Source organism: Gouania willdenowi, chromosome 8, assembly GCF_900634775.1.
Source record: "Gouania willdenowi chromosome 8, fGouWil2.1, whole genome shotgun sequence".
NCBI classification, from domain to species: domain Eukaryota; kingdom Metazoa; phylum Chordata; class Actinopteri; order Blenniiformes; family Gobiesocidae; genus Gouania; species Gouania willdenowi.
This window is the reverse complement of record NC_041051.1, coordinates 415,947-435,630: the sequence shown is the minus strand read 5'-3', so window position 1 is coordinate 435,630 and position 19,684 is coordinate 415,947. Positions and strand designations below refer to the sequence as shown.

Genomic DNA, 19,684 nt, shown 5'->3' with positions numbered 1-19,684 from the left:
AGTGGGCGGGGTTATCGACGGTCCTCCAAAAATGAAAAGCAGCCATTTTTTAAGCTGGCGAGCGGCTGGTCACGTTAGCGCAAATCTGACAAAAAACATTTAAAAGTGAGTCCAAAGTAAGTTCAAGGAGACACAGCAGTGGTCAGAGGAGGAGAACATTGTTTCCTGGTTCTGTGGGTGTCTGAAGAGGTTCAGAGGAAAGAGGGCGGAGCCCCACAGACGAAACAGAACTACAACCGTGGAGGAACTCGTCCTGTAGAACTGTTAATAATGGTAAGTTTTATTTCACCTGTTGTTAAACTACTACTAATATTACCTTGCGACAATATTCTTATCAATATTATGAACGTTACATCTAACGTGGTACAGGTGTAGGAACCCTGGTCGATGGTCAAAAGGCGGTAAAAACACTGTCGCACGTTTGGAATTTTATTACACTTTTATGACTCAAAAACAGACGATGGAAAAATGGACCAAGGAACATTTCTTCAAATCCCAGCCCTTCTTCTTACAGACTCTTTGCTGACACCCATCCTCCCCAAAGAACAGACACCCCACAGAGATAACAGGGATGTAACCTGACACCCTACACCAGAGACATCCTCTTCAACATGAAGATTAAAAAGGAAGAAATAAAAATAAAACCTATACACCATCTGATGCTTTAAAGGCAGAACTGTGATTTAAACCAATTTCAGACATGGGACCTCGATTTTAACCATTTGTCTACAGGAAAGAGACTCATCGTGTGCCTCCATCTGACATATTTAAGCACTAATGCATCACATTTCAAGGGAAATGTTTATAACTTCATATTCCATGATCATTGATCAAAAGTGTATTTGTCCTCCTTTGTTATGCTTAAAGCTAGAAATAATTCAAATCAGTCATTTAAGGGATAATCAGTTGAAAGTCATTTTTCAAGGGTTCATGCAATTGACACACACCCATGCTCCATTTTAGACCTAACATGGTAACACCCTATCTAGTTTTATGACTCTTTGTTTAAGAAGCACATGTGGGATAGCCCCACCATTTTGTCTTCTTTACAGGAAAGTTAAGCCTCCCGCTTCTTTCTGCCAGCCAATCAGGTTTCACTCATTCCCACACTGCAGATGTGTTTTGACCAATCAGATAACCTCTTGACATGTTTATAAAAGGCCTCGCTCCCCCTCTTACCTCTCTCTTACGTCTCGCTCTTACGTCTCTCTCTTACCTCTCTCTAGTCCTCCTCTTTGCATCTGACTTAACAGTTAGATGTTATTCAGTTTAGTGATGCTGAATTTTTGAGATATTGATTGAACTTCTCTCCAGTCAGGAAGTGGCTACCAGCCACTCTCACAATGACTAACTTTAAGGTTTATCTCCATTTTTGAAATTAACCAAACAGTTTTTAATTTTGGAGCAAATCAATTTTTATAGCCTCCCATGAGTAAGCTTTAACGAACTCTAGCATCTTTGATTGGAGAACATGTTAGTTAAACTACCCATCGACGTCCAGGAGTGGTGCCGTGTAGGAGAACCAGAACCCCAGCCAGGCCGACAGTATCCCGCGGGCCCGTACAGTGAATGAGCGGAAAACGCCTTCGGAAAAACGCAGGAAAAGCTTTTTCCCCACACACTGCTGGTTACGCAGAAGGAGCTGTCATCATCACGCCTGTTCAAAGGAGGGTAAAACTGCACGCACACACAATTCTGGCAAAAAGGTGGTTTATAACTTAACAAATTCTCTCAATCGAAAATTCTAGATTCATAGTCCATATTTTTCATTTTGGTAAAGTTTTATTAATTTCATTACTTTAACTTTCCATTTTCCTTCTTCCTCTTCCTCAGAGCGTTAGGAAATCACTATAAATCCCAAATTCACTCAAACATCTAAAACACTCAGAATGTGTATATACCATACAGCTGTGTTAAAATGTACATTTTGTGTGATACCAATGAGTCAAAATAACTGTGAATAATTGTGAAACTGCCTAATTTATCATCGTGGTAATAGCCTGTAAAATAAACATGTACATATTGTAAACGCTGTGTTTTTATTGACATTTAAACCTTTATTAAACCTCTATTCTGACGTCAAGAACCCACTACAAAAACAGGGAACTGTAACAATTAATTAAAATAAAGTGATCTAGGACACTTAAAACTCAATTCTAGATGGCACCTCTGGCAACAAACATATTAAAAATTAATAATTAATATTTTTGAATATTAATCATCCTTTGTTCCCCTACATAATAATTGGCACCCCAGATGGGACGTTGAATAAGTTTAATAAATAAAATAATGTTATCAATTTTCGGACATTTATTTTGAAAATACGCTTCGAGCTGACGAGTTCACAGCTGAATCTAAAAATAGATCCGAGCAGCATAACAAGTACTTCCGATCAAGAAAATCCTATGAAACACAAGCTGATGATGATAAAAAGGCATTTCCTTAAACATGTTACTGGTGCAGTTTCGAGAAGAAAAAAAAAAAAATTAGCTTAAACGTAGTCTGAACGGACTGAAACATGGAGAAAAAGGAAGATTCTTGTAACTTAAGGTTTAAACCCTTTATAGCTGCTGTGAGTGTTGACATTGCGGTGTACGCTTCAGCTGAGCTCCTAGAATAAGCCTGTGTAAGAACAGCATCATAAAAAGCAATACATGAAGATTTCAGCCCTGTGTAAGAACACTGTGATTTTAAATGAGGATTCAAAAAAAAAAATCCTTTTAAAACCCAGTCACTCCAACCAAGTTGTACTTCTCCATAACTTAGCATCCAAAAGCTAAACAGAATTAATTGTAAAACTTGTGTTTAAACTCTAAACAAAGTTTTAACTGAGTAGCCTTGCCTTGCCAAAGGAGGCTCACTGAGTGGTAAAGATCACACGAAGAAGAGAACTTCCTGTTTCCTTTGTTTACTTCCGGTCACCAAGTTTCTTTGCAGCAATTTGGTGTGACCATTGATAAGTATTTTTAAAGAACATTTGACCACTTAGAAACGCCGGTAATGCTCTGAAAGTATTTAATATACTTGTGGTAAACTGCCGCTCTTGTGTTGAAACTATTAAACTTGTTTACGCAAAGATATTCATGACTAAGTGCATGCTAACATTAGCCACCAAAGCTACAGCTAACCCTGCTAACAAGTTTCAATGTGCATGCTGACTTTTAAACGAATTGACGTTGTTGTAACTCAGTGAAGTACAAGTGAACAATATTCGATTAATTTTTGGAATCGATAATTAAAACATTATTGATTAATTTTAAGCCTGAAGGCTTTTAAATCATTTTTCTGGGAAGAAATCCCTAAGCCCTAACACAGAGATCACTCTCTCATTACTCCTCACATAAAACAAACTTCAAGAACTGCCTTCTTTCATCTCCGTAACATTGCTAAAATCAGATCTATCCTGTCTCAGGGCGACGCCGAAAAACTAGTCCATGCTTTTGTTACCTCTAGACTGGATTATTGTAATTCTCTTTTAGCAGGCTGCCCGAGCAAGTCGCTTAAGACACTTCAGCTGGTTCAAAATGCTGCAGCACGTGTACTGACTAAAACTAGGAGAAGAGATCACATTACTCCTGTATTAGCCTCTCTGCATTGGCTTCCCATAAAATATAGAATAGAATTCAAGATTCTTCTTCTCACTTATAAAGCCCTTAATGGACAGGCACCAGTCTATCTCAAGGAGCTTGTAGTGCCATACAATCCCCCCAGAACACTACGCTCTCAAAATGCTGGACTACTCGTTGTTCCATTCATCTCTAAAAGTAGTATAGGAGGAAGAGCTTTCAGTTATCAGGCCCCACTTCTCTGGAACCATCTACCAACCACGGTTCGGGGGGCAGACACCCTCTCTACCTTTAAGGTTAGGCTCAAAACATTCCTCTTTGGTAAAGCTTTTAGTTAGGAACCAGCTCATAGCTCATAGTTAAGATGCAATAGGCATAGACTGCCGGGGGGGGGGGGGTCTGGCATGCTCGGTTGGAGAGAGGTTGGAGAGGGCGTTAAGAGAGAGGTCATTTAGGTTAGAGAGGGACCGGAGAGGGTCCCATTCCTCTCTCTAACACTCCCTCTATGTCTGCTTCTTCCCTTGTGTGTTTGCTCCTGTTCTCCTTCTGGCTTTTGTCTTGCAGGTCCGTGGGATCCTCAGTGTGGAGTTACAGAGTCTCAACAACTCTGTCTCCACCCTTTCCTCTGCACACACCCAACACAGCATAACGTGGATGGCTGTTCATCATAGGAATGGGATCCACACAAGGTTCCTGCTGCTTAACAGAAGGTTTTCCTTGCCGCCATGATGAATTCATGTTGGGTGTGGGATACATATGTATGTGTATATACGTATATATGCATATGTGTGTATCCATAAAATGAAGAGTCCGTCCTTAAGACTGCTCTACTGTAAAGTGCCTTGAGATACCATTGGTTATGATTTGGCGCTATACAAATAAAGATTGATTGATTGATTGAAATAAATAGATTAATTAAATTTAATCATTTAAACATTTTTCAGAATTTTACATTGGTAATTTTAAATTGTTAAGTCAATTTTATCAGTTAAAACACGTGTGTTATAAATATTAAAATAATATTTAACACCAACTGAAGTAAAAGACAAAACTTACAATAGAATCAAATAAAAACTTTGTTCTTAGTCGAATAAATTTGATCATTTTTATTTGAAATCTTTTAAGGTCAAAATTCTAACTGAGCCAGATAAAATCAACAAGAATGTATTTCAGCTAGAACAGTTACTGGTCTATATTTTAAAGATTAACTTTGTTAATTAAAATAAATTAAGACCTTAATAATTTTTCTTTGTGCTTTGACACAAATAGAAACTTAAATAACTGCTTTGAAATTAATCTCCCTCAAAGTGGAATAGATTTTAACCTTATCTGAAGTGTAAGAACATAAACTTAACTTTGTATGGGAATTTTTCAATAGCTTTTAATAAGATCAGTTACATAAAGACAGATTAACCATCTGAACTTTTCTTTGAAACTAATGAGTGAACTAACCCTGTACGTCACATTGTGAACTGCATGTGTTTGTCAAAACGCAACTACAGAACTTTATAGATAAACTTAATTAGGTTCACAGAAAATAACCTGATTGTAATCTTTAATTGTGTAAATCAAAAATCTTCCTAGATAAACTGATAAATAAAGCTTCTAAAATTAAAATTGTTCTATTGAAACACCGAACAACATCGTTGAACAGACTGTATTTACTTTAGTCACTCAAACTATTTGCAAATACAAGTCTTAACCACTTTGGATACAACTAAAAGCCAAGATTGTGTTCACCTCTTAAACTCTCCAAGTTTAACTAAACTAAACACCTCTATCACAGAGATTGTTATCGCAGATAAATAAATTCTCAGAAACAGTCAGCTGTAACCTGAATAATTTATTAATCACTGACCTTTTGCGACCCGTTTGCGTTTTAACTCCAAGGTTTAACCCACACAGGCACACACACTCATTATATTGTGCCAAGCTTACACACATCAACACTAATCAAAATGGATTCCCTTTCTCCTAGCAGTCCAAACCTGGACACCAACCTCCTTTTACAGCTGAAACTGGCCCAGGAGCAGAACCAGATGCTTCAAAACGAGCTTCAGAACAAGTCTGACAGGCTTCAAAACAACCCACAGACCAGCGATGATGAGTCTTTATCCTCAGAACAGGATAAAAGTGAAAATCTGCTCCATGAGAACCAGATTTTGAAAGGTGAAAATGATGCACTCAGAAACGAGGTAAGATACATCAAGGAAGATTTCACCGATGTAAATAATCTCTTAAAAGAACAAACACTGAAACATGAGGCAAATGTTCAGACACTTTCAATCACCAATCGTGAATTGACAGCTCTTAAAGATGAGAACAGCATGCTAACACATCTCAGAGAAAATTATTTATTACGAATTGACTCTCTTGAACGACAGATATGGAATGCGGAAACCGAATGCAGACATGCTAGACTGCTTCAGCATCAAGCTGAGATGGAATCAGCAACAGCACGGCAGGAACTGCATCTTTTCTCTTCACAGCAGGGAGGTGAACCGAAAGAGCCGAAACCACCTGACCCTGTAAAGCTGTGGGATGACACGTCTCATCCAAAACCCAAAGATCTGGATCGAATAGCACGGAACCTCTCAAGGTTCGAGCCAAATCTCGACGATCCAGGTGAAATTCATGCTTATCTCAATGACTTGAAATTTTTCTTGGAACGTTATCCAAACGCTTCTTCACGTGACAAAATCTACGTGATAAAAGCCTCTTCAAGCAAGCAAGTCAGTCTGTTCATCGACAGACAGCCACTTGATATTCGTGATGATTTCGAAGCCTTATGCAAAATTCTGATCGAAGAATATTGTAATAAAAATGAATTCGAAACCAGCTACTTTGCTGCACATTCAATCACCCAAGCAGCCAATGAAAGACCAGGACAATACTACAACAGATTGCTAAAGGTTTATTTCGGGCCGAAAAATGAGCCCATGATGGAAGAAGAGCAGTTTTTCAAAGAACTTTTCTTTAAAAACCTGCACAGTTCCACCAGCAGACATTTACATGCAGCAGTGGATCCAAAGAAATTATCCAGCCGTGAGCTGCGTTCCTTTGCTTCCCGTGCTTTCATGCTTAATGACCAATCTCACAGGGAATTGGTCCATCAGGAAGTGTACGCATTTGACACCAGGCCACCCGACGATGACCTGATAAATGATAACGAAACAAGTTCACCTTTTGTTCTTTCAGAAAAGGATCCGCAGCTCATGCCTCACGGAGGTCACAAACTTCAGGGCACCCGAGAGCATGCAAAACCACGGATCCACGAACACCGCAAACATTCACGTCTGAAATGCGCGGAACATGGTAGGAATACCACAATAATGATCCAAAATCTGTCTAATCCCAACAGACACGCCTACCAAAATGACAGGGACAGTTGCAGTGACACACGTGATGATATGCAACACAGAGCCCAAATAGATCCGGCACCGCTGCTGGATCCCACTCCAATCACACCTACAGGTGATGAAAATCCACCCTTCAAACGCATTTTAGGTGAGCTTAGCTTGGGAAATAACAACAGACTTTATGTCGACACTTACCTCAACAACGCCGTTAATTATGAAGCATTAGTCGATTCTGGAGCCACCGTCTCCATCATGCAACGTGAACTTTTCTATCTTCTCTGCAACATGTCAAACCCAGCAGATGTTAAAGTTGAAAACTGTCATCTAGAGATCATGTCATATGATCAGACACCTGTCACTGTGAGAAAAAGAATGTTGGTGAACGTCAACTTTGGACAAACAGCCGTTGTTCATCCTGTGTGCATTTCACCTGATCATTCCAGCTCATTTGTTATAGGAAGGGACCTACTGGAACGCTTTGACGCCTTTGTAGATCTCCAGAGACTTGAGCTTTACTCACAACGGGAAACACCCAAACCACTTGAGCTTCAGCCTGATGTCAGCAGAGGCAACTATCCGGTGTTTAAAATAGCCCGACCAGAGCCCGACCAACAGTCGGAACATAGCCTGATAAAATACAGCCAGACTGACAGCAGCCCAACACACGCAAAGCCTCACTGTGAAATACCACCGCTCAGACCCCAGCCACCACCCATTTCGTCTGTACATGCGTACAGCGACATTGAGCATTTGTCTTACAGCTCTCATCACAAGCAAACACCCACACAGCTTTCTCTTACTGTTTGTGACTCGAAATTCCTCCAAGAGGACGATCCAGCAATTCAATTTATGATTGATTTCCTTTCAGGCTTCATAGACCGTGAGCCATCAGCTCATGAATTCAACTCGTACCCAGATCTTCAAGATCTCTTCGAAGCAAAAGATCACCTGTGTGTTGTTGATGACGTTCTACTTCATACTCATGACAGAACCACTACCTTCACGCTTGTGCTTCCTTACTCGTACAGGGGGGAATTTATGGCGAACGCACACAACACAAGCGATCAACATAAAGACACAAAATCCACAAAACGAGAACTTCAAAAAATCGCTTACTGGCCAAAAATGGGCCTCGACACGGCAGAATTTGTGAAAACATGCAAAGTTTGCTCTAAAAACAAACGTTAAATTGTCAACTCAGAACTTTGGTATTCAGCTAAAATTTTAAATGGATAAAGTAACCAAGTTTATCCCATTAAGTCAACAAACTTTGAAACCTAAAATGTTAACTTTGAAGACTCACCAATGTTTCTTTGCTGTGCATGTTCTACTAACTCATCTGTAGTGTAACAGGTCAACACCAACACTAGGAGCAGTTTAAAACAGAGCATCACCAGCGTTGACGCCCACATTCAAACAAAGGGGGGTGAAAAAGTGAAACAGCTTTTAAACTCTTGTACAAATACACGTCTAACCCTGTGCTTTGTTTAAGCAGTGCTCGCATCAATGAACAGCTAGCGGTGCCATAGCTAAACCCAACATGTCCTCACAACCCCCAATAAACAATGGGAGGTACCAAAACATAAGGTAACACAAAAATCTGTCTGAAAAGAAATTACTTAACACTTCAAAATATTTGTGTCATATTAAATAGCAACATGACCTTTACTCAACGATACTATAAGGGTTAAACCATAGTATCTGTTCCCACTGTTAAAAAGCTACAAAAGCATCAACAAAATTATACTCCAGCCGTAAAATCTGATTATGAAAGAAATAATTCAGAACATATCCCAGCATTAACATTGGCACTATAGATACTGGTATTACATAATATATGCGTCTGAACGCAGTCGCCACTATAAGTCTTCCCATGAAGCACGAATTTACAATACACCATATGCTTTTGTTATTCATTTAAAGTGATCAAATCTCACTTATTGACGAACATCACAAGTTCTCTCCTCGAGTTCTTGTCAATTTAGTTCAATCTTGTAATTTGTCCCAAACAATAGGATCGTTTTGTTCTCAAAATGATCAACCAGTTAGAAACTCATGTCAGACCTTTAGAGTCCTAACAATTCAGACTATCATCAATTGAGACATCGTATCCAACGTAGTAAAACATGATTAATGTGTTAACACACTATTATCATGTATTTTTCTTTCTTTTGTGGAATCCCACGTTATCTCGTAACCACGCTAGGAACATCAGAAAATTCTACAATCTTAACACGCAGTCAGTTAATAACACAAGAAGCCACCCAGAGCCAGATTGTTGTGCTGTGTTGTTTTTACCTGTCATCACCAGAGTCCACTAAGTTTCCCGGACAACGCCGAAATGACGCTGGATTTCGCCGTTACCCGGAAAAGGGGGGAATGTAGGAACCCTGGTCGATGGTCAAAAGGCGGTAAAAACACTGTCGCACGTTTGGAATTTTATTACACTTTTATGACTCAAAAACAGACAATGGAAAAATGGACCAAGGAACATTTCTTCAAATCCCAGCCCTTCTTCTTACAGACTCTTTGCTGACACCCATCCTCCCCAAAGAACAGACACCCCACAGAGATAACAGGGATGTAACCTGACACCCTACACCAGAGACATCCTCTTCAACATGAAGATTAAAAAGGAAGAAATAAAAATAAAACCTATACACCATCTGATGCTTTAAAGGCAGAACTGTGATTTAAACGAATTTCAGACATGGGACCTCGATTTTAACCATTTGTCTACAGGAAAGAGACTCATCGTGTGCCTCCATCTGACATATTTAAGCACTAATGCAATCACATTTCAAGTGAAATGTTTATAACTTCATATTCCATGATCATTGATCAAAAGTGTATTTGTCCTCCTTTGTTATGCTTAAAGCTAGAAATAATTCAAATCAGTCATTTAAGGGATAATCAGTTGAAAGTCATTTTTCAAGGGTTCATGCAATTGACACACACCCATGCTCCATTTTAGACCTAACATGGTAACACCCTATCTAGTTTTATGACTCTTTGTTTAAGAAGCACATGTGGGATAGCCCCACCATTTTGTCTTCTTTACAGGAAAGTTAAGCCTCCCGCTTCTTTCTGCCAGCCAATCAGGTTTCACTCATTCCCACACTGCAGATGTGTTTTGACCAATCAGATAACCTCTTGACATGTTTATAAAAGGCCTCGCTCCCCCTCTTACCTCTCTCTTACGTCTCGCTCTTACGTCTCTCTCTTACCTCTCTCTAGTCCTCCTCTTTGCATCTGACTTAACAGTTAGATGTTATTCAGTTTAGTGATGCTGAATTTTTGAGATATTGATTGAACTTCTCTCCAGTCAGGAAGTGGCTACCAGCCACTCTCACAATGACTAACTTTAAGGTTTATCTCCATTTTTGAAATTAACCAAACAGTTTTTAATTTTGGAGCAAATCAATTTTTATAGCCTCCCATGAGTAAGCTTTAACGAACTCTAGCATCTTTGATTGGAGAACATGTTAGTTAAACTACCCATCGACGTCCAGGAGTGGTGCCGTGTAGGAGAACCAGAACCCCAGCCAGGCCGACAGTATCCCGCGGGCCCGTACAGTGAATGAGCGGAAAACGTCTTCGGAAAAACGCAGGAAAAGCTTTTTCCCCACACACTGCTGGTTACGCAGAAGGAGCTGTCATCATCACGCCTGTTCGAAGGAGGGTAACACTGCACGCACACACAATTCTGGCAAAAAGGTGGTTTTTAACTTAACAAATTCTCTCAATCGAAAATTCTAGATTCATAGTCCATATTTTTCATTTTGGTAAAGTTTTATTAATTTCATTACTTTAACTTTCCGTTTTCCTTCTTCCTCTTCCTCAGAGCGTTAGGAAATCACTATAAATCCCAAATTCACGTAAACATCTAAAACAGAATGTGTATATACCATACAGCTGTGTTAAAATGTACATTTTGTGTGATACCAATGAGTCAAAATAACTGTGAATGATTGTGAAACTACCTAATTTATCATCGTGGTAATAGCCTGTAAAATAAACATGTACATATTGTAAACGCTGTGTTTTTATTGACATTTAAACCTTTATTAAACCTCTATTCTGACGTCAAGAACCCACTACAAAAACAGGGAACTGTAACAATTAATTAAAATAAAGTGATCTAGGACACTTAAAACTCAATTCTAGATGGCACCTCTGGCAACAAACATATTAAAAATTAATAATTAATATTTAAGAATATTAATCATCCTTTGTTCCCCTACACAGGCTAGCCAGTTAGCCGCTGGTTAGCTAGGAAACCATAACAATACTTTAATATTCCTGAAAGCAGCAGTAATATATCATTGACCTGTATTCAGAACTGATCTGATTGTTACATAATGAATATTAATGATCATATAATAATATTAATGTGGTAACAACGTTTCTGATCATTTCACAGTTAGATTTAAAGGTTCATCTGTATCTCAGCTCGTCAGAATAAATACAGTTATATTTATTTATTCTATGTAAACATCAACATAATCAATATTATCTGTTGCTTCTTCCTGAAATATTATTATACACCATTTACATTAATTTATATTTGTTTATGAATAAATGAAATTATTATTAAGAACTAATACACTGTAATAAATAATATGGTAGTTCAACTTAAAAGTCTTTGTTAAGGTTCTGCCATAAAGATTTGAGCTCATTGAAACAATATTGGCACCTTCAATCAACTGAAACAAGCAAGTTATAAATTGTTCATAAATCATTGCTAGAAATTGTTACAACTCAACAGTTTCAGTTTAAACCACCTAGCATGTTATGTTGTACAAACAGTAAACTTGTATTGCTTCTCCATATTAATGAATTTGTATGAGTTATTTAAACTCACAAGCCTTAGTTGAAATAATTTTTAACTTATGATCTGATGTCAAAAGAAAACAATGTTTTGACGTCTTTCAACATATCAGGTCAAGTTATGAATGACATTTAACTCACTCAATGCAGTTGAACAAACCAAATTTATTTGCTACTTGGACACACAATACTACATTTTCAATATTGGCACCACTTACAGTCAAATGTTAGATGAACATAAATGTTTATGGCAGAAATTGTACAGACACTTCTAAGTAAAAAGAATGTCTACTTGTGATTTCTGTTGACATGCAAAAATAGGTTTTGTAAATACAATTCACAATCAAATAGTCACAGCGTTTTATTTTCACTTTTTATTTCCAGAAAAGTAAAACATGGAACAAGTGTAGTAGCAAATGACAACATCTTGCAAAGCTATTCAAATTTTAAAACATTTCAGCAAACACATTTTTTGTAATTCCATCTTATGTACTTGTGTAGGCTTGTCACAATAGTTACTATGTTGATTTATTAAATTATGGGCTTGACATTTGTCATTACATTAATTATTTTTTATACTATAATTTTATTTTCAAATATTTGTTAATACAGTTTTATAACGACGGATTACTGAGACTTCAATTATTAAGTTAATTTCAAGTGCCTCTCAATAATAATAATGTTTATCACAATTTTTTGTAGCCTCAACATATCAAAGTTTTCTTATTGTTCCAGGCCTACTTGTGTTGTACACATGCTTGAAGGCACCCCTGCAGTGCCACTAAGGCCACAAATGCCAGGGATAAAAACTAGTCAAACTTTCAAAGACGAACCAATAAACAGGCCCAGTAAAAAACATTTGAAGTGTCCAAAACGGCTCAAAACAATGAGCAACAGTGGGGAAAAAAAATAACAGCATTTAAAAAACAGAGAAATTCACATCTTGCACCTCAATATTTTGTTGCGGAGTCCATGTATCCTGGCAGACGCCTGTTCGGGCTTGATTTTCATGACGACCTTTTGGAGAAACTCAAACGTGTACTTCATGGCTGATGGGTATTCCAGATTTACAGCATAGATGACACCCATCAGCATTGCCACACCACATGCTACACTCTTCTCATGGTGAATCACTATGCTTTCTTCCACGACGACCGCAACGTCAAAGACCTGATGTGGGACTGCATCCTGCTCCTCTTCGTAGCCAATCAGCAGTCCAAGTTCCATTCCCTTCAACGCTTCATCCAGATGGTCACCATGGGCCTAAAGAAAAATTAAAATTACATGCTTTAAATGTTGTTACGTTTTAAAAAATATACTTTGATTTCAGTAAGACTGAATAAAATCTATTACATTTCTTTAATGAATACTGTTAATTACCTCTATGTAGTTTTCCAAACATTATTTTAAATATAATACAATACTCCAAACAAGTTTCTAAATGAGTTGTAATTATTGACGTAACTTCATTTGGATCAAATTTATCCTCACGTCACACAGCCGGAAAACATTGGATGAATCTTCTTTGAGGTAGAGTGGAAGTCCCAACAGAGCAGCAATCCTCTTCCTCTCATTTGTATTCTGTAAAAGTGAAAAATTACAAACTTTACTTAAGTTGTTTAATTTATGTCTTCTTTATTTAACCAGGAAATTCCCACAGAGATTAAGAATCCCTTTTTCCTGGGGAATCACGGCCCCAGAGAGGAACCTACTGTACATTTTTTTAGTGGTTTTAAACACTGGAGTACCCGAAGAAAATCTGGGAATCGAACCTGGGATCTTCTTGCTGTGCGGCACAAGTGTTCACCATTGCACCACCAAAATTGTATAGTTGTGTTACAAAGACATGCCACCAAAACATTTTATGATGAATAAAAACAATAAAAAAAAAAAAAAACTTATAAAAAAATAAAAATTGGAATCAACCCCAAAGTTAATGCGAATGTGCAAAGTTTACATACCTCAATTGCTAACATTTTTCAAGAAGATCCTGTAAGGAGCGAGAGAGAGGAATAATTCTTCATTCAATAACTCATTTTTGTGAATCAGTGGCACTCGGTGAATCCAACATTTTGTTTGAGAACACGTTAAACCGATCAAACACAAATTACACTGAAGTCAAACTAGGGCTATGCAATTCAACAAAATTGAATTGAGATGACTCGTTTGGTCAATATTTCAATAATCAACATAATTCTGGGTTGCAAAGGATTCATAGGTTTATCTTTTTATTTTGAGTAATTAGTTAGTTAAAGGAATAGGTCACCGTTTTTAGACACCGAGATATGTTCTTACCTTCGACGATTTCATTTGTACCTTTGTACCTTTGGCGTCCGCACAGTAAAGTGAAGATACTGTGCAGATGTCGAAGTACTCCTGGTATTATTACGCCTCACAATATAGTTCCTCTTTTTATCCGCTTAGAAAATCCACATTGTTTAATATTTTGTGACTATACTTGGATCTTGTAACACTTCACATATCCACATTTAAAAAGGGAATACGTGGAAGAGCTTTGTCGCTTCCATCTTCACCTCGTTTGGAGCAATAGAGGAGAGGAGGAAAGGCTAACACATCTGTTCTGTGTTTACGTGACTGAGGGTATGCGTGAAGACCAGACAGGTACACATAAACTTGTCTAAGCTAAGGTAAGAACATATTTCAGTATGTAAAAATGGTGGCCTATTCATTTAAAAACATGCATGCTTTCTTGTTATTTCTATGAACAAAGGTGGGTAGAGCAGCCTAAATATTTAATTAAGAGTAACATTACCTCAAAACTATTTTACTCAAGTAGAAATAAAAAGTAGTGGCCCAAATAATTACTCAAGAGTAAAAAAAGTAATTGGGAGAACATTTTACTTGAGTGTTGAGTATTGAGTAACTGAATGTAAAAGTTTGATTCATGTTTTAGTTGTGACAAATGAGAAATAGAACATAAAATTATGTGAATATTGTCATATTTTCATAGAAAATACCATAAAAACAAAAACATAAATTAGAATTAGTAAAACAAATCAAATATTTTAACCCATAAAATTAAGATTTTTTTTCAATTCAAAATGTACTCATCGTGGCACAAGTTACTATATTTTTTTACTCAAGTTTTTGAAGTAACTACTTTTGCAAGTAGTCTTAGTAATCTGTTCTCTTAAGTACATGTACAATATATGTAAATGTATATATACAATATTATAATATGTATAATGTAAATGTAGCAGAGTACTACCCATCTCTACTTAGAGAAGTATACTTACATCTTTCTCAAGGGAGGTCAGAATGTCACCCAAGGAGCGGCACCTTCCAGACTTGCTTGAGGATTTGTAGAGTTCCAGCAGTCGGGGTACAAGTGCATCGAGGCCATCGAGAAATGAAGGCAGCAGTTCTTGGGCAGTAACTCATTCGAATTCAGCTCTTATCTAGAATAATACAAAACTATTTATGCAGGGCAAGCACACAAAACAGGAATATTTCAACAGTTACATCACCTGTCTTTCTTGAAGCAATGCCGGCCATCGATTGCGAATTTCACTTAGTAGTGGTTCATCACCTACTATCTCTCTCCTCCGCTGGGCAAATGTTGACACCATCAACTCATCCACCATGTCACAATCGGGGATGGTTTTAAGCATTTCCCTCTCCATCTTCATACGGTTCTCCTCCATTACTTCTTCACTGTCACCTTCCTCTGGCCCTGGACAAAAGTGAACTTCACCTTTTTTTGACTTTTTGACTTTTCTTTTTGCCTCTCCTCCTTTTCGCTTATTCACAACCACTTCTGGAAGTCCAGCAACTGCCAAGTCACGACGGAAGTTTCCAACCTTGTATTTAAGGCTATGGACCCACGAATACCATCCAGCTGCAGACCCAGGATCCCTCAAGCTTGGATGCTTGTCCACAAGTGCTCTCGCCACAATCTCATAATGATGACTTTCAGGATATGGGGTAATTTTACACATACCATCTGCAAGACAATCTAGAATGTCTGACTTCATTCCTTTGTTTACCTCTAGAAGGTATTCATCCTTTGCATATTGTGCATTGGCTTTCATCAACTTGAGTTCAGGGTCAGGCCACTCAGCCAAATCCACGGTTCCAACAGAGCGGCTAGACAAGCTCCCCGTATCCAGTGTAGAGTCAGAGCTTTCTCCCGAATCAGCAGTAAGGAGAACTTTCAATGTTGCTCGGTGTGCGGGAAGTTCTTGTATATCTTGCAGATTGCAGAGCGCGTTACCAAAGTCAGGGTCCTCAAATTGTACAGAAAAGCGACCTCTTATTCCCAATTTGTTTCGGAGTATCTCATAAAGTTTTTCAACAGTAGGTGGTCTTTCTTCAATGGTGAGGCGCCTTATGTCATTTGGAGATAGGATTACTCGTAGGAGCATTGTGGATTGCCTCAGCTAGAGAAAAGAAAAAAGAAAAAACAGTCCCTGTTAGAGCTGGGAAATTAAATGCAATTTAATTGAAATCACAATCTACTTTGGTCAATATCTGTCATAGGACTTACTAATTTTCAGGTTTATAACTATTTCCTTGACAGAAACAGAACTTAGTTTTGATGTCTGGATGAGAAAATGGGAGATATTTGTTAAATGATACAGGATGAAAGTATTTTTGTTTGAAGTTTGAATTAAAAGGTATGTCTATATAAGTTAATCAGCCACAGGTATTTAATTCATTGTGGAAAAAAATCAAATCGAAAAATGAAAATCAATAGGGGGGTTTGAATTCTCATACCATTTGTGAGTTCACAAGCATAAAAATACATCTGGTGCTGCTTGCATAGATTTGTTCATTAATAATAATAATAATAATAATAATAATACATTAACACAACTAAAGAGTGACACAAAACATGACAAAAATGCAACAAAAGAGCGACAACAATAGTGCTGGAAAAGCAACAAAGATGCAACTTAAACAAAACTGAAAACAAAAGTCACAAAAGGCGTTAAAAATAAAGACACAATCGTGATGAAAAAACAACAAAAAAGATGAAAACATGCCAAAAACGTTTAAAGTAATCAAAAAAGACAAAAAACATCAAAAAATACTTACTATTACTTCAGCAGGAAGCTTCTGGGCGTAATCAGAAGGCAGCCTCGAACAAAGTATGCCACAAGAGGAGTGTAGTCGTTGAGTTCTTCCTTTTGAACTAGTAGACAAGGAGACAGGCTTTTCTTCAGCTGGTAGCTCCTCAAATGCTTGACATAGTCAGCTGTAAAAGGATCAATTATAAAGCAGGCATGTGTGGCTGAAACAATGCATATTTGAATTATTTTCCCAAAATTGGGCAGTCCACTAGTGCTGCCAACAGATACAAACATATTAATGCAATATTTTGTTCCATTCAAAAAAACATGTGGCGTCAGGTCAATGTCCTCAATATCACCAAACCTACTCAAAACAACCTGTTGCACAGCATTGTCCAGAACTCTCAGTGGTACAGTTGTCAACTTAGAAGTCTCTACTTCAGGCCTGAAAAGGCTTGGCACTGCCAAGTAGTATGCCAACATAAGTTGATGCCTTGTGGCCAATGTACGTAAAATGTTTTTAAAGTTGTTGACATCATGCACAACTTTCTTGAAAAATGAATGTTTTGCTTCAAATCAGATTGTCCATGTGTCAGTAGGAGGTCCAAACTTTTTTATCAAATCAGGATAATGTTCAATGAAATGATTCTTTGGTCGCAGTTTGTAGTCAGGGAAAACTAACAGTAATTGCTGCCTGTGGTCAGATATTTTTGATTCCAGGTAACATAAACTGGCTGGAGTGAAACAGGAAGTTGATAGCAACTCCACCAACTCTTTCAGTTCAAGGACCAACTCCCATGTTTCATCATCCTCTAGAATTTTGTCACCAATGACAAGTGGTAGGAAGCGCACAAGACTCCAGTTCTCATGTCCATTTCCACCAAGGCTTCTTTTCTTTTTGAAAGTAGAAGGAATGTTTTCAGGTCTATTTGTATTGTCCGAAAATTTAAAATGAAAGTTTTGTATTCTCTCATTGAGTTCATCTAATGTAAAATACCTCTTAGAAATTAGGTTTGCCAAACACAGACTGAGCTCAATAGGTACAATTCCTTCAAGGGCATCATGTAAGAAGTCTGGTGGAAAACCTGTGCATGCATGAAACCCTGCCAATTTATTAAGTGGACATTCTCGTTTCACCCCATCAATGACTCCCACAATGCTCTGTTTCAGTTCTTCCACAGCTTTGTCATATAACTCTGATGATCGTAACTCAAATTGTCCTCTTTGAACGTCAAAAGTTTGTATCTCTTCACGTGATGCAAGACAAAACCTACAAAACTTGTCCACATTAAAAGACTCCTGAAATCCACCGAGTGAGTGTGCAGCCAAGTTATCAGCAGCAACTGAAAAAACTGTCCCTTTCACACTACAATTAAGTTTTTGGATATACACTCCAACTGTTTCCAAATGCTGAATGTCTGAAATCAATGGTGCCAAAACCTTTTCATAGCCATATACTTTAACATGTTCTGTTTTGCACAATACCACAAGGTAAATTGAAGCCAAAGATGATCTGTGCTGCTTTGGTAAATTTGCTAGTGACCAATAAACACCACAAATTTTATGTTTTTTTCTGGATGTACCCAAAGGGTTGCAAATTTCGAAGTCGTCAATGTATAAAAGCAATGAAATGCTGGGTTTACCAGAGAGAATTACATTCCTTTTAAAGTAATCCCCATCCTGACATGAACTATAGTGCTCTGAATGCTCAGCTGTGTTTCTCAATGCCTCCAATATTTCATCTCTTTGAAGAAGTTCAGTGAGTAGTTTTAGAATAGGAATATACACAAATTTATGAGATTTTTTCAATGAATTCAGATCATATTGAACAGGCTCAATAACAGAAAAATGGCGTCTATAAAATGACTGTCTTTTATACACCGTACCGAGTGGTCCTGCTCTTGAAAACCAGGCATAGGAATTTGTACTTTTTAACACTTCAGTCACAGATGATATCAACTCCTCAGAGGTACAATGGGCCTTTAGAACATCAAGCACAGCTTCCTCAGTTCTTTGACCAGCACAATCTCCAATATCAAACAGTTCATCTACAATATGTTGAATGGCCGTTGTTGACACATGAAGGACAGCTTGCATGCACAGGAGCAGAGAAGCAATTTGCCGTTGTGTAGGGTCTTCAACAGATTGATTCTCAGGTTCAGCATCAATTAAATCCAAATCCAAATCCTCCTGTTCCCCAGTTATAAAGGCTTGTGGCAAACTACCAACAATTAGGTCTGGTCTGATATCATCCAAGGTAGCAAACTTGTGACAACGGGTTCTGTGACTTGAAAAGCTGCTGTAAAGCCTTGACTTATAAGGACAGCCTGAAAATGGACATCCAACTGTTTCTGAAGTTTTTAAATGTTGACTTAAATGAATGAAGTAGCGTTTGATGGTGGTGGGTTCCAAATAACGACATAGTTCACACCGTAGTTTTTGGACAGGACTGGGTACTTTGTGCGTTTTTAAGTGCACCGTTAGAGCCACATATGATTTTACAATTGTTGTGCAGTTTGGATAAATGCAGACCAAACCTCTTCTTCCATGTCCATGTTTACCTTTGTAATGATTTAGTATTCTTTGTTCAATGTAAGTTGAGAAACTGCAAAATTTACAGATCCACTTCATCCACGTACTCAGGTAAAGGGTAAGGCTCGTTCTTCCACCTGAAACACAAAAATTTAATTAAAATGTAATAAAACATTGTTAATGACTCCAATTTGAAGACGGTCCTGGTCAAACAAATGTTTCTTTCAGCTACACAAAATGAAATTTCAAGCGCCACTGCAGGTGTCGTAGAATGTTGCAAGAGCAATATTGTATATCCAATTACACAATGGAGTTTTTTTTTTCACTCAAACTTGGCTGTAAATACTGTTTAAGTGGTGCTAGC

At 37.8% G+C, this 19,684-nt stretch overlaps 1 long non-coding RNA gene across 1 annotated transcript; it reads right to left on the bottom strand.

The window, feature by feature from the left end:
• Nucleotides 1-16,025: 16,025 nt before the first annotated feature.
• LOC114469022 (uncharacterized) lies at nt 16,026-19,459 on the bottom strand. The gene is made up of 3 exons (XR_003674698.1): nt 19,350-19,459; nt 16,814-16,973; nt 16,026-16,155 (listed from the first exon to the last, which is right to left on the bottom strand). It is a non-coding gene; the product is annotated as an uncharacterized LOC114469022 (long non-coding RNA).
• Between the last annotated feature and the right edge of the window lie 225 nt (nt 19,460-19,684).